This window comes from Taeniopygia guttata, chromosome 4A (genome assembly GCF_048771995.1).
Source record: "Taeniopygia guttata chromosome 4A, bTaeGut7.mat, whole genome shotgun sequence".
NCBI lineage: Eukaryota > Metazoa > Chordata > Aves > Passeriformes > Estrildidae > Taeniopygia > Taeniopygia guttata.
This window is the reverse complement of record NC_133029.1, coordinates 3,985,673-4,010,339: the sequence shown is the minus strand read 5'-3', so window position 1 is coordinate 4,010,339 and position 24,667 is coordinate 3,985,673. Positions and strand designations below refer to the sequence as shown.

General features: G+C 40.5%; 2 long non-coding RNA genes across 3 annotated transcripts; both read right to left on the bottom strand.

The window, feature by feature from the left end:
• Nucleotides 1–706: 706 nt before the first annotated feature.
• LOC140684148 (uncharacterized) lies at nt 707–4,990 on the bottom strand. Of its 2 annotated transcripts, none has more exons than XR_012055941.1 (2): nt 3,082–4,990; nt 707–2,610 (listed from the first exon to the last, which is right to left on the bottom strand). It is a non-coding gene; the product is annotated as an uncharacterized lncRNA (long non-coding RNA). The 2 variants fall into 2 exon arrangements; XR_012055942.1 differs by having other exon boundaries at nt 3,151–4,990.
• Nucleotides 4,991–15,349: 10,359 nt separating this feature from the next.
• Nucleotides 15,350–24,053, bottom strand: LOC121469972 (uncharacterized). The gene is made up of 3 exons (XR_005980365.2): nt 21,829–24,053; nt 19,585–19,760; nt 15,350–15,479 (listed from the first exon to the last, which is right to left on the bottom strand). It is a non-coding gene; the product is annotated as an uncharacterized lncRNA (long non-coding RNA).
• Nucleotides 24,054–24,667: the final 614 nt, after the last annotated feature.

The following is a 24,667-nucleotide window of genomic DNA, read 5'->3' as shown; positions in this document are numbered from 1 at the left end:
AAAACATTGTGCAGAATTTATTTTTGAAAAAAATTATTCATTTAGAGCCCTTTCCACTTCTCAGACAGCTTCCATTTCTGACTCATCTCTTACCAGGCAGGTAGAAAGCAAGAAATCAACTTGATTTTTTTTTTTTTTCCTATAAAAATATAGAATATCTATAGTTGCTTCTCTGGGATTTCAGAACCAGAGCTCCTGACAATCCTCCCACATCTGTTTCATCAGCTGATTAAAATGCAGATCTCTGAAGAGGTAACACATTTTTGGATGCTGGGCGTTCCTCTACCCAGCTCATTATTAAGAGAACAACTTTATGCACCATCAGCAACTTGGCAGCATAAACATGAAACACTTCTTTAAATGGGACTTCCATTTTCTGGGAGGCTTTATGGCTTTTATCACCCATTTGAGCATAAAAGTTCTCGTTATCTTACAAAACCTTTTAGCACAAGAAAGAATTCAGATAGAAGCCTCATGTAAAGTGATGAATATCTGCTTTCCTGATTGTGTTGTATGATTTTTGGTGGTTTGGATTTTTTTTTTAAGCCCACAAGCCACCTGACAAGTTCTAACTTATTCTTCCAAAAGTGAGATCCTTGTGCTGATAGGGACAGCGTGTGCTGTTGCACTCAATTTTATAACGACTCTTTATTTATGTTTCAGGTAGGAAAAGAGTCAAAATCAAAACATTCCAGTCAAATGTGTATTTTGATTTTATTTTTGATTTCACAATTAGACCAGTTGCAGTTTAAACCCACAACGGCTGGATTTTTTGAGCAGGAATGTTTATTTTGACACAGCTCCACTGTCTAGTCTCTGACTTGCTTTGCTCTGCCAGCACAGCAACTGTTTTGCCCCCAAACTAGAATAAAATAATTAATTGTATCCCAGTAAAGCTAACCCTGTACAACGCTGCTGGCAAAACCAGTGACTGCCCTGAGCCAGCAAAATGCACCCAGTTTTAGGAAGCACAAAAGTTTTAGGAAGCAAGTTGTTTTCCTTCTGTATCTCACCCTGATTAACACTTCAGGAATCATGTTGGTGCACAGGGGGTTAATACACAGCTCAGCATTTTGGGGATTATTGCCACTGACTCAGGGCACTTCCTAGTTTTTACCACTCCATCAGATTACTCTTTTCTCAGCTGCTGTAAATTCCCTCCTGGGTCAGACAGCCTCATGCAGTTGGGATGTAAATGATGTTTTAAAACACCCTATGGATATGGAGGGTTACTGGTTTATAATGAACAAGGTTATTTATACTTTGCACCTTCCTCCCAGGTAGGTCTTTACACTCACACAGTCTGTACAAATCTCCAGAGCAAGAACAAAGTCCATGGAGCAGTGAGAGATTAAAGAGTCTTGGCTTTCACTAATTGCCTCCTGTTTCCTCATTTACAGAGCTTAGCAGAAGAGCAAATGAGTGGTTTCCAGTCATCCCTGAGCATTGGCTGCTCTGAGCAAGCAGCAGTAGGAAGGGGATCCCTGCTGTGGAACTGCTCAGTCCACATGTGCACAATACCAACACTCCATGTGTTATTGCAATCCACATTAGCTGATGCTTTTATCTTTGTATCAGATTATTTACTTTTTCCTTAAACTTATTTTTCCATTTCACTAAGATGCCACCAGATTGTGTTTTCTACCTTACCTCATGCACACACGGGTAATCCTTCATCTTCCTGCTCTGCTTTCTGTTGTCTGGCTCACACATGATTGTTCTTTCACTATTGTTACTATATACCACTCTTTTACTATTTTTATCTGTGAATTACTATATTTTTCAATAAAAGCTTTAACTTGCATAATTTGTCAGGTATACACAGGCTAACAAGGCAGCTCACCACCACAGAGACATCCAACAAGCCTCTCCCTGCCTGATGTGCTATTGCTGCACTAGTTCAGTTCTAAAGAATCTGCTTTAACACTCAGTTTCTTTTGTCCTGAAACAATGGGAAACCAAAAACCCTTCCTACAAACTGCTCAGGCATCACCACCCTCTAGAGCTTGTTGTGAAGCATCAGCTCCATTGTGTCTGAAGCACACTTTGTGTTCAGAAAGACATATTTTCCATCTCATTTTAGCTTGAGATAAATTATTTTGTTATTAGCCAGGAGTTAAGCTGCTTCTCTTCAGATGTCAGCCCCTAGTTCTCTCCATCCTGGTGTTTGGAGCTGTGCTGAAAAGGTGAGGAGGTGTCCCCAGACCTGTGCATGGCCCTGGCTGAAGGCAGCTGAAATTTGCAGCAAGGTCTGCAGCAGTGTGGAGTCACTTCAGTGCCTGACCCTCAGGAACCAGAGCAACGCCTGGAATATCCATCAACACCCACTTCCTACTCTGGGCTGCTGCTGGACCAGGGAACAGGGAGGATCTTCAGCCATAAACAGGTTCAGGCTTTAATACCAATTAAGAGAGCCTTAAACACATCCAGCTAAAGGAGGCTGTTTTAAGACTACCCTGTTTGCATAATATCTTAAAGGCAACATGAGATTTTTGGGAATATCTGGAAGTGAGAATGGTCCTTACTTGAGACGTGGTTGTAGATAATCAACTTGAGACGTGTTTGCTTCCTGTGCAAGGCAGGCATTGCTCTTCCATGCTTCCATATCATCTGAAAAACAGGATGTATTATTTTAAGATAAGAATATTGGAATCCTTTTTCTAAGTTAAAACCAGAAGGATGACTAAGAGGTGGCATGTTTCAGACACTATGTCTGCTCTTGGGGATGGTCTGTGCCATACCTGGCTTTGTTCACTCATCAGCTTTTAAAGCTACTGGTAAAAACCTTGTAGTATAATACTACTACTACTAATAATAATAATAATAAAACATCATATAACTGTATCAGAAAATATGTTCCTCTGTTCCCTGCAGCCCAATTTCTCTAAGGAAGATTATCCACAAAGCAGGATGAAAGCATTTTACAGCACAGAGCATGGGACTAAAATAAACTCTGTCTCATAGAAAGAGGCATGTGCTTTGCAGACAGTGAGAGTGAAGAGAGAGAATCCTGTTCCTCACAAACTACTAATTCTGTGGTCAGTGCAATTTAGACTATCATTCCCAGGACTCAATAATTACCTCATTATTTTAATTGCAAGTCAGCTGCCAACCCAAGTGATCAGTCAGAAAGACAGGAGAAGCTTCTACCTGTGGCCAAAGTCGAAGGTGACACCAGGAGCCTTTCCTAAGTGATCCCGCAGCCCCTCATCCATCCACCCATCAGTGATGTTCCACAGACATGGCTGGGCTCTGAGTATCCAGCCTGTAGCTTTAGGAACTGGGAAGAGTTCTGGAAAACCATCAACTATCAATAATAAGTTTTTCTAATGACAGGAACAGAAGAAAGAATATTCTTCAAGCAGGAGGACAGGTTCAAACCAGTTCTGCAGGAAGCGTCACGCACCAAAGATCAAGAAGAATGCTAATGTGCAATCATTGAACAGAATAGGAGCCAAAACTTGATATAAGGCACGTAATGAATAATGCTATACAATCAGCTTCTCTACACCCACAGCCTCTCTAAATTTATAAGCCATACATGCCATTGGATGGAATTGAAATGCATTTCCCATCATCGAAGGGTACCATCCAATCTGCTCTAACACAGCACCATATTGGGACTGAGCAGACCATTCTGTTTGTTAGAAACCCACCAGAATGTGCTGGTATTTATATCTCATAAAAGCTGTTCAGTAAACACAGTACAAAGACCTCTGATTTCACCGAATGCATAAACACGTGCGAAGAATTTCATTCTCGGATTCAAACACAAGAGAGCTTAACCACCATTCCCCATCCCAGGCAATTAAACACCTTTCCACTTGGAAAAACTGTCCTGGCTTCAGCAATTAGAATTCCTGAGTGGAAATTACAAACTCTGAATTTGCCTATACCAGTTATTTCAAAGGAAAATGTAGTATTAGAAACAGCAATTTGAGGTTTTTTTCCACCAACATCCTGATGTCTTCTCTGTCCTTTAACATTTCTGTGTGGACTTACATTTGTTGGTGTATTTTTATGGATGTGATGGCTCAAGCCTGTAAGAATGACTGTTATAATTTCAATTTTATTGTAAAGATTCTTTGTCAGTCTTGGGAAAAACTGAAAGAGAAAGAACTACAAAGCACCATGACAATCTCTGCCATGTACTAAATCTGCTAAATCTGCTTCTCCAAGCCACACAAACTGAACTGTAATAAACCAATAAACCAAGAGAGTAAAAGCAAGTCAGGGTCATAACTCGTGCCTTGAGAAGGAAAGGAATCTCTGAGGCTGAAAAGGAATGAGGCACTTTTCATTTCTGTCCCTGATTAATTCATAATGCAAGGTGGAAGGATCTTGAGGGATCAGCTACACCCAAATGCATCTTCAAGGTTTTCAGTCCCTTTCTGGCAACAGCAGAACCTCTGCTGGCAATCCACTCCATGGCTTAACTGTTGTCATCAGCTTCCTTAAGATTATCTTCTAATTTCCCTTGCTGCCTCTCAAGACCATTATTTCTAGAGCTGCTTGTGGTGAGCAGAGGGGAAAATGCTATTTCCTTTCACATGCTAAAGACTGTAAGATAACACATTTAATAATCTCAAAGACATTTCCACTGAAAAAACTCAAAGCAAAAGAGACTCTCTGGAAATACCTGACAGAAGGAGAAATCAGCTCTCTTGGCAGGCTCTCCCTCTCTGGGCAAACCAAAACCACTCAGTTAGAACTAGGCAGGGGTTGAAGAACTACTCCAAAGAATCCCCAAACCCCTTCACTTAGCCTGGAAGGTGTTTGGGTTTGGCCAAGGACTTACAGAGTGCCCCAAGGCCAGGCAGGGTGTTTGAGAGCAGATTGCAGGGCCAGCTGATCTGATTCCCTGGATGTTCCCTTCCTGGAGGACAGACCTTCCTGGGAATGTCAAACCAGGAGCCAGCAGGAGTCTCGTCACAGCTTTAAAGCAGAGAATTACTCAGCTTGAGTCTGCAAAATGGGAAAGAGCAGCACAGTTCAGATTTAGCATCCAAAACCTTCACAGAATCCCAGCATGGGTTGGGTTGGAGGGACCCTAACGCCCATCCAGTGCCACCCCTGCCATGGCAGGGACACTTCCACTGTCCCAGGCTGCTCCAAGCCTGGGACACTTGGACACTTCCAGGGATCCAGGGGCAGCCACAGCTTCTCTGCAAACTAATTGTCATAATTACTTTTACAATTATTTCAGAAGGATTTTGTTGCAGGACACAGAGTTGATGACCTCGAATCTGTGTGTGTAATAATCTGACATTGTAATTCAAACCCATAATGATGGCAGATTTTACTCTGTGTGGTATTTTTAGACAAAGAATAAACTATAATGTTGAGAATCTTCAACATTTTCCTAAATTTTCCTGGTCATTAATTATGATTTATGTCCTGTACCTTACTTCTCTCACCGAGATTGATTTTGTGTTATAATTGCTAGAAGCTGCCTGGTTCTGGGACTCTTAAAATATGAACAACATTTGAAAAGAAATCTTGAATTTGGAGTAGCTTTGTCACTACCACTGAGCCCATGACTGAACAGAACACAATGCAAAGTGGGTGAGCTGACAGCAATTACCAGAAAGGTATTTATAAAGGAAAGCATAGAACATTTACAAAATAAAATAGTATTTCTCATAAGTGATCTGGCTACTTTTAATAGAATATTTGCATGAAATTCAGTTTAATAATTCAAAAGTTTATAGTCTGATAACACTAGAACAACAGAATGGACCAAGCTGTGCAACTTTCTTTCTAGACTAGAGCAGAGATGCATTTCAGAATCATTTTAGCCCAGTGCACTGGGGAAGATAAGTGACAATCAACTTCACAGTGGCTCAGACTCAGAAAATTTTACTTTGTTACCTTGGTGTTGTTTTGAATCAACGGCAACAAACTTCAGTCTTGTGCAAGCATTTAGAGAGAGAATTATGGGTATAATTCAGGAATAAGGTGCTTTGTAGGGTGGAGTTAAACTTCAAAGGTGGTGAAATAAAGGCCAGTCACTCACAGCTGTCCTTCTATTGTAATTAAATAGGACATTAATTGCCAAGTATTATGACATTTAATCAGCTATACAAAAATAATAATAGTAATAAGAGTGATAAGCATCATCACCAAAGTTATTATGAGAATGAGCTGAGATCCCATGCCCAGTATCTCTAAAAGTTCTTACAGACAAATCATTCCAGAGTGTCAGTACTGTCCAAAATATTTTCTTGGAATGTATCCTGATAAAGTTCATTCTTTAATGAGAACTTTTGCAAAGAATCCCACGGTTCCTATTCACCAAATGAAACAACAGCTATCCTCTGCCATTGTATTGGACCTATTTATCCCTATAAAGATGTGAAATAGTTCTGTTTTCTTTTTTTTAGTCAGGACACATTAATGAAAAATTGTCATTTTGCACCATATTCCAGGGGGCAGGCCACGTAAAGGACTGGAAAATGATCACAGGGCAAGAATAATATTGCAGCTGCAGACCCCAAATAAGATCCTTGACTTTTAGTCTCTGATTTTTACACCACCTTCCTTTCTTATATAAGAAATTGGATTGGATATATCCATTTCTTTCTTCTACAGCATAGGATTACATAAAATATCCCTCAATTAATTGATGTTTTAAACCTTATCCTCCAGGTCTTGGGTGAAAACATGGAAACAATGAAATATGACAGAAATATCAAAAAATCAAAAACATCCCATAAAAAAAAAAGAACAACAAAAAAAACCAAAACACCAAAATAAAAAAAAAGTTCATACTTTGAAATATTTAGGGTGAAAAATAAAGGATGAGTCAATGGACCTCAGTTCTTCCTGCAGGTTTTGTACCTTTTCCTTGTGCATTCCCAGTTCTTACAGCTTAGGCAGTTCTTGCAGTTGGTTATCTGAAGGAAATTTCTTTTGTTGTGAGGCTTTGCCTGTTTGGTTTTGAGTGAGCCACTTCCAACAAGCACCAAAACCACCAGTGAAGTCCTTGTTGCTGCTTAGGAAAACCTTCCTGGGCTCTTGGAAAAGGAAGGTGCCCGTTATGTTCCAGCCACATTTCAGAAGGATAAAACAGGAGTGGAGAAGGAGAATTAGAAGGAATCATGAGTTTTAAATGCAGGGATGCAATGTCAGCCCGTGTCTGGATTCCTGAGCCACCCTGCCAGGGAGAAAATTCCCTCTAGGATAAAGGGAAGGAATGCAGTCACGAGGAGCCACAGGTATCTCCCAGCTTGGTCCATGGAGCCACCCAAAAATGCTCCTGCATGTTCTGCAAACATTCCAGCCCTCCCCTGACCCATCCCCTCAGGAGCACTGCCTGGGAGCAAGGAGGTGCCTCCACACACACAAAAAGATGCTTTTTCAATTATTTTAAAGAACAGCCAATTAACCTCCCTTTACATCACACATTCATGCCAAACAGTGACAGTAAGGAATTTTCTTGTGAACTTGGTCTTATCATCAAAACTACTAATTTGACAAAACAATTACTTCCAGCTGCTTCCTAACACTCCCCAATTAACTGATTTTTTCTTGTGTTCTCATGTAGTTAGCAGCCAACTGGGAGTCCTACCAGCAGGAGCATTTTTACTGGATGTGCCCATTCCCACACTTTGCACTGGTGCTATATTTGTTATTTAGAACAAGCCCAGATTGTTCCTGGAACTGTGCCTATAGAAACTCCTGCTGTAATGTGTTTATATGATCTATAATTACAGGCAAGCTGCAACCTGTCCACAGCCACTGCATTATCAAACACATGAGCCAGTCCCTGCATTAACTATTCCATCTGATAAATTCCCTTTCTTCAGCAGCTAATGCAGAGAAGCTAAAAGAACACAGGTTGCATTTTTGAGATGGCCAATATATAATAATATTCCAATACATAACATTCCAAGCCAGTTAAAGGACATTCAAAACTACCAAATTCTCCCCAAAACAACAGGGAGGTCAAGGCACCAGGCTGAAGATTAGGCCAAGATTAGTTCATGTCAGGTATTTGCATTTGAAAATACTTGTCAAAAACCACAAAGAAGATGTAGGAACAACCATGGTCCTCACCTGCCAACAGAGCTTCATGCAGCTGAGCCCGTGTACACAAATATAAACTGTAAAATCTGGTTATAATCATAGCAAACAACAGATTGTTATAGGTTTTGATCTAAATACTGTGTCAAGATAAATAATTAGGACAGTTGTAGTACCTGTAGGGAGAAAAATCTTTGTAGAAATAACATTTTAGTTAAATAGAAGAGTGGAGTTGCAAGGTTTAATTATTTGAATTACTTTGATGTACTCCATATACCGACCTTAATACCTTTTCATACCCAGTATTTTGTATTTTTCTGACATCATGCATCTAAACAAGTATTTTCTCAATAAAAACTGCAAATACATGCCAGTAAATTTCTGTTCATTCATTCTCACTCAAGGCAGCAAGTTATCAAGGAGAATTTTTAAATAATCTTAATACTTATAAATACTTTTAATCCCATCTACTAAAGACCTCTTTCATACGTGATGTCTGAGACAGATTTATAAAACCTTGCTTCAATACTATCTAATCTTTTGCTTAATGCCATTGTCTAACCTCTGTGCACCACCACAACTCAGATAAAAGGGTTCCTGCTGGTATTTTTGGATATTCATTCCCAGTAACAGAGGGAGAAGATGGAATGGAAATCGCTGCGTCCAAAGTGCAGAGGGACAGGCAGGGCAGGGGCTCGTGGTGCAGTTTGCTATTTTATATTTTTTCTTTCTTTACAAATTTTGTTTTGAGTAAAATCCAAGCCTAAAAGATGAATTTTGCAGTTATGAAATGGATGTGGCCAAAGGACCACCAGCAGAACTGGTCTCACTGAAATGAGGTGCAGATGGCAGAAATCTTGCAAAATTTGATAGGAAAATTGCACAATCTGCCTTATCAACTTATCAACCAAGGGCATTCCTGCACATGTGGGGAAACAACTTCTGCTCCCTCGTATCTGACAATTCCCAATTTGCAAAGAGCAATAGCTCTTTACATGTGAATTAAATACTATTTTGTTGGTTTAGTGTTGCTCTATACTTAAAATCAAGAGCAAGAAATAATTCCACAGTGTTTTGATATGGAGTTCCCATCATGTTTTGTGTTTTCTATTGCACCACGATATTATTAAAGGTTATATAAGAAGTGACCACCTGCTGGTACCTCTGACACAGAGGAAGAAGGAGGAAGTAAAGCAATGAAGCCCTTCCTGAGGTCACTGGGATTGTAAGGGCATTACAGACGTGTCTGACATTTAATCTCCCACGGGGAAATTCCCAAAGAATTGCACTTTAATACCTCAGTTCTGAGCTCCTACAGCTCCAGCTCTTCCTTCCCAACTCCCTGCAGGTACACAAAGCTACACAATGTTTCACTCAGGAAAGTAACTTCACTGTAGACCTATTTTTTTTTTAAATTAAGGTTTTCTACAGCTGCCTGGTGTTCCTTTGAAGGAAGTCTGTCTTGTATGTAATATTAATGACAGGTGAATCAATATAGGAACTATAATGCATGTCATTTCCACCAGAGAATGTTACTTAATTACAAATACACCAAATTATCTCTTAATGGCAGGAGTTTCTGTTTATAAACATGGTTGATACTGTATATTTAATACATCTGGGTTTATTCTAAATATTATTAAGACCTCAATATATGAATTATTATAAACCATTATGACACCAAACCCCCCTATCTGAGTGTGCCCATCATGGTAAGACAGTGAAGATTCTCAGCTGACAGGAAAATCTGTTTATTTTTTCTCTCCTGTTCTGTTATGACTTTTAGGTTATCCAAGGTAAACCATCTCTACCTCCTGCCTGCACTGTGTGCAGAATTCCAAGTCCTTGTAGTAAACAATCCCTTCTCACGTCAGAGGCTCCAGGCAAAGCTGATCCAGCTCATCCCAGCAGCTTCAGCTGAGGAACTTTTGATGTCCCTTTTGCTATGATGTGTAAATACCTAAATATAAATGTATGGATGTGTGAATATGGATTTATAGAATAGATTAGGCAAATCATTTTCTGCAATATTCCCTTCTCCCCCTTACAGCCTCCAGAGCATGATCCTCTCACAGCTGTTTTCTGAGAGCTCCCAGATCTGGGGGGCACATGGACCTCAGTCACAGGGCAGTAAATTCAGAATAACTGCCCTGCACTTAATGGAATTGCCCCCCTCAGAAAAACAAAAGTGAAGAATTTTTCCTTTCTCCTTTACAGTGGCAACTGAATTCCACTGATCAGTCAAGACAGGGAACTGTTTTGGATTAGATTTTATACCAGGAACACAAATGCTGCATCCTCCTGGCCCACCCAGAGTCATCAACACTAAACCAGAGTTGATAAAATGCTACAAGAACCAGAACCAAACACAAATCCCAATTCCCACATTCCAGCAGCCATCCTGACTTCTTGGAATAATCGTGCTGACCTGCTGGGAGGGCTCCCAGCGACAGGGACAGGGACAGGGACAGGGACTGCTGCCCCTTTGTGTGAAGGCACATCTAGATAGAGACAAGGTCATTGAAGATAATTCTGCTTATGAACACGGCTGCTCCTTTGAGTCAACTGATTTTTTAATTATGTGTTACTCTTCAGGTGGAATTTTGGATGCTATTTTCTTTGATATCTTTATGAGTCATGGTTCAGTTGAGCAAAGCAAGCTTCAGGTTGCTAATGCAGGTGTGTACAAATTTGAAACTGGTTGGGTTGGGTGTGTCTGCCTATAGAAACACACATTTTCTTATAGTTTTCAATGAATGTTCCTGGTGCAAAATTATCTGGCTGCATCTTAGTTGAATTTAAGTAATTCATAGTTTGAACACCATTCTTTCAAAGTTAATTCAACTGGGTAATTGCTGAGGTTCAGAAGAAAACTGCATTAATTGTGAGAAAACCTGTGAATAAGAAGGCATCTATCTGATCAGCTCACGAGCAGTACAACCAGTTGGCATCACCTCCCATCTGCTGAGCACGAGGCCAGCTCCCCTCACACAGCCTGTGCAAAGCAGGGCACAAATGAAATGGTTTTCATTGAGAAAATGAAGAAATCATTCTCATTGCTTTCCCTCAGGCTGTTGTCTGCAAAGGGGAGCAGAGCCCAGAGCTCAGGGCTGTGCTGGGAACATTTCCAGCAGCTCCAGGAGCAGGATTCACATCCCTTCCATGGGGATGTCACAGATCCCAGCCTGGCAGCCCTGCTGCTGCCCTCCCACCTGGGCTCCTGCCCTCTGGAGATGCTGCACCCTGGCAGAGTGACCTGTGCAGGGCAAGAGGAACTGCTCTGCTTCTGCTCCCAGCCAAACAGGCACCAGCAACTCCCAAAAGAAGGGAAGGAAAAAGCTGGTTTGATCCAAGCCCTCTGTGTAATCCTCCCACCCTCCCCTCCCAGCTGGGAGTACCTTTACCAGCTCGTGCTGCTGTGGTCGCAGGAAAAAATTATAACTTTAAAAAACAAATTCAAGACTTCTTGAGGAGTCTTACCAACACTGTGACTTTTGGGGAAAACTGCAAAAATACAGTTTGCTTTTAAATGTAGGTAACTCTCCCCAGTGCATCCCCTGGTAGTGTAGAAATCCTGATTTATCACACACTTGCAGTGGGTTGTAGGAGGAAAACAAGGCTTACAAATCAATGTTTCAATCTAGTAATTCACTTTGCAATGTAGTTTGTTTGTTATTTGTAAATGTACAAATATGCGAAAATTAATTGTACCATTTGCTTTCTCAAAATAAATATGTTTTTTCATTTACCAATCCAAATGTTTCCAAAGAACTGAGTGATTAATACCGTCTCTAAAACTGTGATTATGTCAATAAACATAAAGCAAGATATTGGACTAAGTATGACTCCAACTGTGAGCGATTTATAGTGATAAAAATACACAGATGCCATCTGTACCAACAGAAGAACACTCGTCAAAAATTTGTCTTATGGTAACACTTCTCTCTCATTTATACTGAAACGAGCACTATTTCTTTTCCAATGGCACTGACAGTAAAATATGGCCACTTTTCAAGTGAGTAACCCACCAGCAGGAGAAATACACTGAACACTATGAATTAAACTTCTTTGACTCACTCAGGGCCTCCAGGATGTATCATTGAATGCTCACCAAGTATTAAACCCAGTTTGCCAGCCTAGCTCTGCTAACTCAGTAGCTGCTTCCACACTAAGAACTTTTTTTGGAGGTAACACCCCCTTACTTTTTGCAGAGAAAATTAAAAAAAAAAAACTCAATAAGCAAAAAAAACCCCCAAAAACCAACAAAAAAAAAAAAAACCCAAAAACCCAAAAAAAACACCCAAAAACCCACAAACCAAAACAGAAAAAAAAAAAAAAAGAAAAAACCAACCAAATAAAACTAAACCTCAAGCAAAATGGCCAAAGTTTTAGGTTCAGCAGCAGCCTAAGTCCTTAGTCTGTGTGTCTGATGCTTGCCAGCATCTTTGCCAGTTCAGCATTAAGCAAGAGGGCCATGGGGTAAGCACTGGGCAAAGCAGGGCAGGCAGTGAGCACTCCGTGATAAATATCAGTCAACTTCAGATGCTGACAGAGACATCAAAATAAAAGGAGAATTTAAATAGAACCTGCACACAGAGAGCTTCCAGTAGCAGCAGTTGCGGAAACAAAGACACGATACCCAAAGCGTTTTTGATTTCTAACCATGCACCAGACCCTGAGTTTGAGAGTGGTGAGGGGTTATGTCATTATTTCCATTTATTGCCAGGTGTAATAAACCCATGGCAAGTGTGGGGAGGATCTGGAGGATGCCCAGCTCAGCCTCACGTTCCCAGTCCTGCCCTGACTCTGACTGTCCCTGGATGTCCAGGGGAAGGGAGATCACAAACACCCACAGCCTTTCAGAAATAATTTTCACTGCCAGTGGCCTAAAGTGGGTCTGCTTTGGGCTCTAAAATATGGCAAGAATGTAAATTAAAGTGCAAAGTAAAGCTGTATTTATGTCTGATTTTTGTTCTGTCACTGTGCTTCCACCCCCACTTCTGTCAGTGCTCCAACCCCACAAAATTTCCTTTGTATCAGAAAGCTGACAGATTTAGCTCCTGAACACTTCAAGCTACTTTGCTTGCTGAAATTTAGGAAAACAGAACAGCTGTCATTCAAGCATACTTTGCAAGTAGCAAGCCTGTTCACTTTCTAATGTTTACTCCCTAAAAATCAACACTTAAATGACATGTTCTACTGACATCACAAACCCCACTCGGATCTGACAGACGTGTGGAGCAAACCTGTGCCAGGGCCTGGGGTTCCAGAGTTCTCACACAGCTGATGCTGGGGATTTGTGTAATCACTTTTTGCTTTGCTGTTTTGAGCTGTGCAGGGTTTTTTTTGGTGCAGTGGTCACTCTTGGTCAGGTTCTGAATTTGGACTGGAGGATAATTCCACCTGGAGCAATTCATGGCACAGGCACAGGAATGGGTAAGGAGCAGCTTTCCACGAGCTGAATGGCTGAAGCTGCTTATTTCATGGAGATCTCCTGGTTTTGTGTCCTTCAGGACCATACCAGGGTGCTACACACAAATCCAAGGTGATTTTCTCCTTAGGAAGCTGTGAGATCAAGGAGCCTCCCCTGGGCACTGAGCATTTGTTCATGAGCTCACTCCATGATTTCACATCATGGTCTTCACTAAATCTTCTAAAATGAAGTGCACTGAAAGTCACACATAATCCCATTTATCAGGGACTGGGGAAAGGCACAGTTAAATCTCAGTTCTTGATAGCTTTTCCTCTAAGAAACCAACCAATTTTTAGATTCCACAGAACTATCACAGAAACGAAAAATAAATTACTGACTACACACTAGACAACCCCCAGCAGTTCAGTTTCCATCACTTAAGCCTTGCTACCCATTCTAGGGGGTGCATTTTTAATGCCAACTTTGATGCTGCTCTGCTCATTAGCAGATTTTCCATACCAGCCAAATGCCACTTATGTGCCAGCAAGGCATGCAAAAGTAGGTGATCTGAAATTATTTTCCCTAATGACATTTTCTTTCTGGATGCAAATAAAGTTGTGTCTGGACTTGTATCTGTATAATGCAATTACATGGCTTGATACAAACAGACACGATAACTACAATCCTAAATTAAATAACTGCACATGAAAATTCCATGAAAACATACTTCTGGTATTTAATATCCCTTGTTCACCTGTCAGCAACCAGCATCATGGGCATTTTTCTGCTGGATTTTAAGACAAAATAGTGCAATCTTCATTCTAAAGCAGTAAACATTCACTCTTGGCATGACTGACTGTGGATTTTTACTAAAGTTAATGCAAAAGTCCCAGGAAGCAGTGAAAATTTTTCTATTAATGTGCCTATAAATATGTGCTAGTAATTAAGTAGAAGCTGCATAATTTATTCTGTCCATGCTGCAGATACTTTAATTGAAACTTTTTTCCTTGAGAAAAGTGATGGAGCATTGCTTCAGGTATCTGCAGTAATCAATACCCCCATCTGAGAAGAACACAGCATGAATAAATTAAAAATGTTACTGAAGACTGGGAAAAATGCTGATTATATATTGCTATAACCTACAGAGATAAACTGCATCCATATGCCAATAGTTTTCATACTTTTTAACAGAAGGATATATCCTAAATATCTTTGTGCCCAAGGCCAGTTTAGATGGGGCTTGGAGCAACCTGGGACAGTGGAAGGTGTCCCTGCCATGGCAGGGGTGGCACTGGATGAGCTTAAAGGTCCTTTCCAACCCAAATCCCAAAGTCTGGGATTCTATGATTCCATACAGGAAAAAACAGACACGTGAAAACAAATGTCACACTGGAATTTGTATATAAACCAATCGAGCATAAAGAACAAGTAAGGTTAACAAAGAGTTTGTGTCTGTCTTCTGAGGTAGCAAAGGTAAACATTTAATAAAATCCCATCATGGCACTCATTGTGGGTACTTAATTCCATGCCACTGGCCAATTTTTATGCTGGGTCTCAAATTTTGTGCTGGAGTGAGAAATTCATCAAATCTGTGCAAAACCTGATTTCCAGGGGTGACGTCAAGCTCTCTCTGCTGGGAACGTGGGAGAAGAGCTCTCTCTGCTGGTGCTTTCCTGGAAAAATCCTGCTGGGATGGAAATAAATCCAGGATAACGAACGGCATCCCCAGCTTTGTTCAGCCGCAGCTCCCCAGCTCTGCCTGCCCATGGCTACAGAAAAGCAGAATTTGGCCAAATTCACCTGTAGGATGCTCTCAGCTGCACGAGTGTGAGCAGCCGGGGTTTTGCCGGCACCCCCCAAAGTACTTAAAAAACCCAGCAAAAAGAAATGGGATTTGCACTGTACCTTCAGGGAGGGAAATGACTCCTTTAGATCAGCAGGGACAGAGGCGGCTCTGTCGGGATTTTCTGGCCGGGATTTTCTGCTCCAAACAAGCAAAACTCCACCTCTGGTGACTGGGAGGATTCTTGCTTTATGCCACCTAAAAAAGTGAATGACAGCAGGTCAGAAGTGACCTTTATCTGCACCCTGAGAGGATGCTGGGCGGAGTGGGAACATTTTAAATCCAGATGTGGTCCAGGAGAAGCCAAAAGCTCAGCCCCAACCCCTCCTGTGGCTTTGGTGCTTTGCAAGTGCAGGAGAGAGAGAGATGCTCACCATCCTTAGGGAAGCAAAGAGACTCTGACGTGGGATTTCCAGTGGTTTAGGGCTCATCTGTGGTACAGAGCCAATGCAGGAGGGGCTGGCATGTCCCCATCCCTGTCCCCAGCCAGGCTGGACAGGGCTTGGGGCAGCCTGGGACAGGGGAGGTGTCCCTGCCCATGGGGCAGCTGCTCCCCTTACCCAGCCTGGTCACAACTCACCTCTGGGAGGAAGAAGAACAACAGAAGAAATCAGGAAAAAGCACATAAATAGGGCTCCCTTCTTAAGCTTTTGGTTTCCTTGTTGTAAACAATAAACCCCCATGATTTCAGTAAATGTGGTTATAAACCAAATAAACTCGCTTTTAACAAAGCGTGGGTTCTAGCACGTCACCAGATGTTGGATTATTTCATCAAATGAAATGATGCCTTCACTTATTCCAGATTTTTTTTTCTATAGGACTTTTATGTTTATACAAACTAAATATATTGCTTAATAAATTTTTTTAAATATAAAACCATGGCAATATTTTAACAATATGCCCATGCATGGATTCCTACTATAGTATTAATTTGCTTTATATTCAGCATAGAAGAAACAAAAATTGTGTAATTTTGAGGCTCTATTTCTACACAAAGGATAGGGTATTTTAGGATTTATTAAGGCAAAAATATCAAAAACCAAAAAGAAAGTTAAATTTTTAGCTGTCATTAATTTGTGGATTGTGAGCTCACATTGCCTACAGGTAATACACAGAGAAATGTTTATTTTGTGAAATCTATAAAGAGAACTTGAAGTTATTTCTAAATGCAAACATTATACAAAATTTGCATTTCTACAAATGAAACTGTTTTTTGTGTCATATTACAATAAAAATCAAGACACAACGTCGTGAACAAGACTTTCAGACCAATTAGGCATACAATTACATGTGCAGGAGGCATGCACAATTGTGCAGCTAATTTGTGCATGAAATTACTTTGATTGCACATCCTAATTGGATAAATGTGTGTGCAAATGCCAGCAGTCATTGGTGCTGCAATTACCCAATGCACATCCATAGTCATGGCAACTGCCTGCAGAAATGAGATGCAGCCTTGCATTCCTAACTGGGCTTGGGATTTCAGCTGAAATCCTTTTTGTTTTCTCCTACCAGGTCTCCTGGACATGATATTTCTGGAAATTTCTTACTTATTTCCTATGCAGATGAGGCAAAGTGATGGACATGGGCATTGCCAAGGAATCTGATTGTTAATTGTTTTGCTCAGAAGAGGAAAAGCTGGGAGTTCTTGTCCAGAGGTGCAGCACCTTGATGAGGGAGGAGATTAAAAATGTCCAGCAGTATAAACCACAGCAGGAACAGGCAGGTTTATTTCCCTGGCTCTTACCTGAATTAGCATTACAAAATGTACCACAGGGTGTAATTGTGGTGGGACCCCTTGGCCTCAGCCCACAGAAGGTTCTGGACCATCACCACTGGCTCAGTTTGGACTTTCTGTGGAATAGTTTTCATGAACCTCCTTAATAGTAACTGATAGAATTAATAAATGTGAACAATCTTCTGTCTTCTCACAGAGGTTCTCAGTAATTCCTCCAAACAAGAGAACCATCTCTGTGCAATTAACTTCAATGGCCACAGTATTCAACATTAAAATGAAAATAAATTCTTCCATTTGAAAGCCATGGAGTTAAAATGCATATCCACTCTTATAAGTAGGGGCCCAAACCCTGAATGAATCCTTAAAAGAAACAGTTGTTTACCCTATTTCTTTTGTATTTAAAGAGCTCTCTAAACATCCAGAGATACAGAAAAATGCTTTTCAATAAGAATGGGCTGTTCAAAGGAGTCTGGTGGGGTTTGAAACTTGATGGGGCAGATGTTCCATAAAATCCTTTATAGCCCTGGAAGATCCTCATCTAAACAGATACCCAGCAGCTCAGAAAAAGCAGAAGGGTGAGGGTCAAGTTAATGCAAACTCTGTGTTATCAACCCACCAAGAGCCACTAAATCAAGCACTTCCAAAGCACTCTCAGGAATTTTAAGGATTTTCCTCAGCCAGATGAGTTTATTTTGCTCACAGAATGTATGTTATTATAAGTCTATCTTAGAAATGAGTGAAACAGCTTCCTCCCACAATTGTCTGTGATTCTGGTCACACTCCTTGAAAAAAATTAAAGTACAGAACAGACCAAAGGGCTCTGCAAAACAGCAAAGGAATTATCAAAGCTAAGAAAAAAAAAGAGATTTAAAAAATAGGACATTTTTCTTTAGTCAAGATGTGCAAGAAAAGAATGATAGATAAAATAGTGAACCTTTAAGGAAGTAAATTAAGTGATTACTCTGTTTACTCTCATAACAGAGGCAGAAAAATGAAGTACATTTAAATCTAGACCTAAGGTACAGCCACTTCCACAACATTCCCTCAGTTTCCCCTCCCACACTGAATTTTACTCCAACAGCTTTTGCCTTGAGAGCTCTTCGTGTCATGGGTTGTGCAGTGATAAATCTGATCCCCAAGGAGACTCCTAAATCTCATCTGGGATTTTGGGCAGGTCACAGCCTCCTGCTGGAGTTTTTTGGCCCGAAATGGGGCATCAGCCCTGCTCATGAGGCTTCCAAGTGTGCCCCAGCTGTGCCAACAGCTGCTTGACAGAAACCCCATCAAAGCAAGAACCAGGCCATGTATTAAACCCCATAATGCTGGAAGGAGGTGGGAGAGGAGAGATTTGGGGTTTGATAGCTTTTCTATCATAATAAAGATGGAGGGATAGCAGTTTTGGAACTTGTTGATATGCATGGAACTCCAGGAGCTCCTGTTCTTTCACTGCAGTGCATCTATCACAGCTATTCTCTTCCAGGACATAGAAAAATGATTCAGCAGAAATTGAAGTTCCTCATTTCTATGCTGCAAGGGCTCGTGTTCATTTCCAGGGCACTTGAGAGCCTCAGAAGGATAGTTCTTGTTAGCATGCAGCATCCCTGGCCCCCAGCTGCCCTGCTGAGGACACTCCATCAAGGAAATCACAGCTCTGCTGCTCGCTGTAAGTGATGCCCTGCTGTCCCCAGGCCTATTACACCGGCCCTGGGAAATGTGTCCCTTGTCACCTGGGGAATTTGGAGTTTTCAGCAGTTTGCTGCCATCAGGCATAACACAGCTCCCCTTTTTTCTGCAGATGGCAGTGTTCTCTACATACAGGGGAGGAGGAGGAATCTAAAATGGGCTGTTACATCTAAAGAGCCTTTTAAAGTGTTCCAAATTCTTACAGCTTTACTCCAAAACCTGTGTATTACAACTACTATCCACTTCTGGCAGCAGTAGGAAAGAAAAATTCATTTCTCCAACACGGGGTACAAAACACTTTTGGGATTTTTTGTTTGTTTTAATAATTTTTAAAACACTCTTCCCATGGAAAGAATGTGAAAAAAATAGATGCAGTGAAGATGTCACAGTCAGGTCTTGTGATTATCTATAACTAGAGCTGCAGTAATTGTTTTTGTTGTTGTTTTGTTGGTTTTGTTTTTGTTTTGGGACTTTTAAAAAATGTTTAACTTTAAAAGTGCTTGTACAGAAAAGCCAAACTAAGCACCCGTGGTTCCAGCATTATTTTGTCAGTCAAAAAGATCAAGAGTATGGACAATTTGAAAGGAAAATGGCATAACTGACATTGGCATAACTGGCCAATTGCAGCCTCTATTCCCCCATTGTTTCCTATTCAGAGAACTTTGTATTTCTCTCTAAGTTTCAGCCCTGAGCCATCATTTTTTTGTATCCATCTTCAGGTCTGACAACATTTCAGCATTTGAATTTTTTCCCTCTGGAAATATGTATTAAATGGTATAAAATGACAAAGTAGTCGCCAAAGCAAAAAGTCACCGTCAGCAGTAGATAAAAAGTGCTAAAAATCTAAATCCAAAAAATTATCTAAATGCATATTTGTCTTACATTCCAGTTTCAGCAGAGCTTGCTCCTTTTGGTGCTCTCAGGGAAGGACAGGGAGAGGAGAGGGCTGTGTTTCAGTTTAGCTTCACTTCAGAGACTCCTGGTTCTCATTTAACATCAAATCTTTCAGTGCTGCTCAGCTTCTTGCACTCCTTTATGTCCATCAGCTCTTCCCCAGTCTAAGTAAAAACAGTTTATAGGTTGTTGGGAAAGAGATTAAATCACCTCAGCAAACATTTGGGCAGTTTCCCTTCAACCCCTCCAGTTTCTCCCAGGACCCCTCTGTTTGGGGGCTCTGTTCCTCTTATTACTTGGCAGTAATTTAACCAATTAAAACAGGTCTCTAATCACAGCATTAACATCCAAAAATTACCACACATTTTTTACTTGAAGAGCAATAATTTCCTTTAAATGAGCGACTCTGATTTCTGTATGTAGTGACAGGATTTCAGTCTTGAACTGCAGCAGTTACTGCCTTGTCTGGACTCACCTACTCTACCATAGCAGAAAATTCAAATTTTGAGGACTTTTTGAGCAAGAAAAGCCATCACTTTCCCTGTCTGCTTTCTTCACAGTTTTCAATGCTGACATTGCTGGAGGTTCTGGTCCTTGCTGTGCTTGCATTAATGGGGTTTTAGCAAACAAACCTCCATCCAATGAAATTATTTGTAGGCAAACAGTTTATCCTGTTAAGTTCTTTTTTAGATGCACAGGTGTTTCATTAGCCTGAATTACACTTGAAGCTCTTCTCTATATCCTCTAAGTTCTTCAGCACTGTTTACAATTTAAACCCCAGAATTAATGAGAAAACACTGTGGAGTCAAAAATTAAACCTCCCTGGCCTCGGCAGGGCACAACCCAATTTTTATATTATTATTAAATTTATCCCACATTGCACAGCATTTGCTGGGAGGTTCTGTTGAGTCATTTAGTGATTTTCCAAAGTCCCTCCCTGCCTGGACACAGTGTCCATGCTGTGGCTGGGAGCTCTTTTCCCTGGGCTGCAGCAGCATTAACACATAGCTCATTATAATGGCTCTGCTCCCATTTCCAGCTGCATTACTGAGCATAATGGCCCTGTCCTTGTCAATGCTGATTAAGCCATAATCATCTTGTCAGTGGCAAATGTTCGGAGTGGTATTGCAATATTTATGTTACATTATTGATAAGAATATTGAAAGCATTAGACTTTTCCACCCTGGCAGAAAAGCTGCCTTTCCAAGGGTATTTTCCATTGTTGGCTCGGATCTATTTTACATTTTACTCGGTTCCCAATCCTCTGCTCATTTGTTGTGTTATAGCACAACCTGCACCTAAAATATACATCTGTGCAAATGGCTTTATGAACATGAATTTGGAAGAATGAGATAAAATTCATCTAGTGATTTCTGTCATCCACAATACCATGCTGACTGGCAAAATTCCCTACAAACCTTTCCTGTTCTATTCTTTGCCTGGGATTCCTGATGTTAATCAGCCTATAAGTAATTATCACAAACCCTACTATCAAATAAAAACTAGAAATTGAGTCTGGTAGAAAAAGAGCAAACACACACTTGGAAAATCCTAATCTATAATGATGAGACTTGTAAAAAATGGCAACGTGGTTCCTAATATTTATTTCTCTGTGTCAATTAAATTTTGAACAAACTCCAAAAGTGAATGGATCCCACTAAAGCTAAATTCCATAGGCTGAGCTTTTATGGGAATAGCACTTAGAAGCTAAGAATGCAATAAAATACTGTTAGAAATCCTGCAGACGGGACAGGTTGTGTGAAATTAGGCAAGGACAATTTGGTAAAAAGTTAGAGGAAGGTCTGAAAGCATTTTATGACTACAACAAGCTTGCTCCTAAAGAATTGCACACATTTCAAGGAAAGCTCATTGGAAACAAAGTCACTGAGCTCGTGCTAAAACCAGAATTGTATGAAGATAAAATGGGCACTGTGACTTATAAATGGAACTACTACAGCACTTGTTTGTCATATTTGAATGAATAGAACAAGTTTTTAAAAATTAATTAATTTTATTTAAGATGTACTTTTCTTCTTTGAGCAGCTTTCTATTTTATATTAGTCCTGCTAAGTGCCTGCCCCTGAAAATGCTGTGTGTGATGGAGCAAACCTGGTGCCTTGACTGAGAGAGAACATTTTCAGCTAGATTAAAGTCAGCAATGCGTTTTAAAGGCTGAGAATTTTGTGGTATTTTCCTGAAACGTCCAAGTTTCCCTTTTCACTATGTGAATACCTGGAGAATTGCTGCTGAAAAGCAGAGTTACCCCGAGCTCCCTGGCTGCCACGAGGCATCCGTGTGTTTCCTCTTGCCTTTGATGAACACCGAGCAGCCAGCGCAGCCATCTGGTCAGGGAGAGAGGAATTGTGTAAAAATGAGATATGCGTGTGTAAATAAAAGATTGATGAATGAAGCCCTGAAAGCTGAGATGAAAGTGAAGCAGAACAGACAGGTAAATCATTTTGATACTTATGTTGGTGCTGAAATTATGTTCCTCCACTTTTTTTTTTTTTTTTCCCCTTTCTGCTGACAGCAGTGCAGGTGACAAAGAATACTTTCAATTTTGCTGCTGACACAAGTGCTGGAGGTTAGCAAACTGTTTGAGTTCTATTGCTGAGGAAGGATGCTTTAGTCAGAAGTGAGAAAGTTTTGTGGCTTCATTTTTAATTACTTGGTTCTTTAGTTATGAAGCTCCAGCTTCAACGTTACCTCCAGAGCAGCCTAGGCTGACTTGCCAAAAGTGATGCTGTGTTTAGGAAAAAATGTAAGTTCTTTATATCTTCTGGCAGAATTTTAAAGCTAGAGTCCTTCCCCCACAGGTCTCTGAATTTTCAAGAAATAAAATATTATTTTTAGCCAAAATAAAATGGGAGTAAAATCCAAGCAATTCTTTACAGGCAAGCTTCACCTAGGAGCCCATTAGACTGAAAATGTAATTAGGATTTGTTTTTTATATGAAAATTAAGCTGACATTTGAGCAATGAACAAAAAAAGATGGTGATATGCAAAAAACCCACTGCAACTCATTTTTCACATAACTAATTGCTGTCTGACATTACAGAAAGTTTACTGAGTCCACCTACAACTCCAGCACCAAGGAAAAGTAACAGTAACTCATCCATTATCAGAAATATCTGAAATACTCACTGCTTGTGTGTTGGTGCATTGGTTATTTTATAAATTTAAAGCCAGCAGCAGGCTCAGTTCACTCCCATTTTACAAAACCTCCATAGAACAAACTCATTTTGTAGATCAGCAGTACCAGGCTTATTCTGAGTTACCTCAGCTCCTTATTCAGAGCCTGATATTTCATGTAAACTATAGGACCATGCAAATCACCACATTTACTTTTGATGAATGTTTTTGTGTTCTGTGGCTGTTGGTTTCCTGAGAGTTTAGGAGATCCACCATGAGATAGAAAAGGCTTTCCCCACCAAATTTCTGCAGAAGAACATCTGCAACTGAGCAGCTCTGAGTCCACTAAAAAGCCAGGATTTATCTGGTGCTTATCACTTCATGTGACAGAATAGTTTTGTGAGTAATTTTCAAAGGCAGAAGCAGGAATTTGACACAGGCTTTTTCTCTAAATCACAGTTTAAGAATTCATTCACATGTTGAACAGGGAAAGAAATCCCACACAAATATATACAGACAGTTATATTTAAATAAAACAAAAACCAATCCAAACCTTTTTACACTTGGGATAGCCATTCTAGATTCCATCTAGGCATTAACATCCCTGGCAATGGAAAGTTCTTGAATAAAATATACTGCAGACTCCTTGACAGAGAAATGCTGGCAGTTCACCACACAAATTACTATAAAAATCAAAGGTATAGAGTAACTTATCTGTAATTTGAAGTGGAAGGATAAAACGGGAACAATGCTTTAATCTGTGCTCCACTGTTTATTCCATAGGGAAATTAATTAACTTCTTAAATTTGTTTTTGCAAGTGATAAAACAGAGATACTAAATATCAGTCATCATATCAAGGCAAAAATCAGAAGAGTGTTAAAGGTGGCAAAGAAGCATAATTATCATGAATCCCATAGAAAGAAAAGGGAATACACTCCTGACATGAAAAAGATTCTTTTCTTTGAGAAAAGGCAAGATTAAGGAGGAATAATGTACGAGTCCTGGCACATTATTTAATATAATATTTATTGGACAATAGTGAAACAGAGTCACAGACACAAGACAACAAAAGAGCCTGAGAAGCTGTCCCAGCCAAACCTCAACAACTTTCCCTGCCAGCCATGCTTGGGAACACAAGGGTGTGGGTGAAAAAGAATTGATTTTGGTAAACAGAATTCTACTCCAGTTGTATGAAATTCCTGACAACAGCAGTATTGTAAATGCAGGTGAACCTGGGGGGAAGAAGTGCTGATGTCTGACTCCAGGTCAGAAGGCTGAATGATTTCTTTAGTAGAACTATACTATAATGCATTAATATACTATTTAAAGGAGACACTAAAACTACAAACCTACTTTATCTAACTACCAAATCTAACTCACAACTCGTGACCCTCTCTGAGAGCCCAGCCCCAGGTGGGTTGGATTGGATTGGATTGGATTGGATTGGATTGGTTTGGCCATCAGGCTCAAACAATCCTCACCAGAATCCAACCAAGCATCACCCCAGGTAAACAATTCTCCAAACGCATTCCACACGGGAAAAACAAGGAGTAGAAAGAGAAATTGTTTTCTCTTTCTTCTCTCTGTGCTCCTCTATGAAAAAGTCCTGAGAGAAAAATGAATCTGCCTGCAACACAGCAGCATCTCCAAGACACCAGTTCTTAATTCAATCTTTGTGCCTCCTGAATGTCACAGTTTGAGATCTCTTCACACACGAGAGGAAGTTTCCAAGGAGGATGCAGGCACAGGGCAAGGGAAGAGCCAGGTGAAGAATGAATGGACACAGAATGAATCTCTTGGGCTGAGAGACCCTGGAAATTCTGTGTCCAGACAAGGCCTGGGCAATGCTGCTGGGATTTCTGAGGCCAGCCTGGTGCTGAGGGAAGGCAGAGCCTGAAGGCAGCACAGCTCAGCATTCCCTGTGCTGTGCTCAAACAC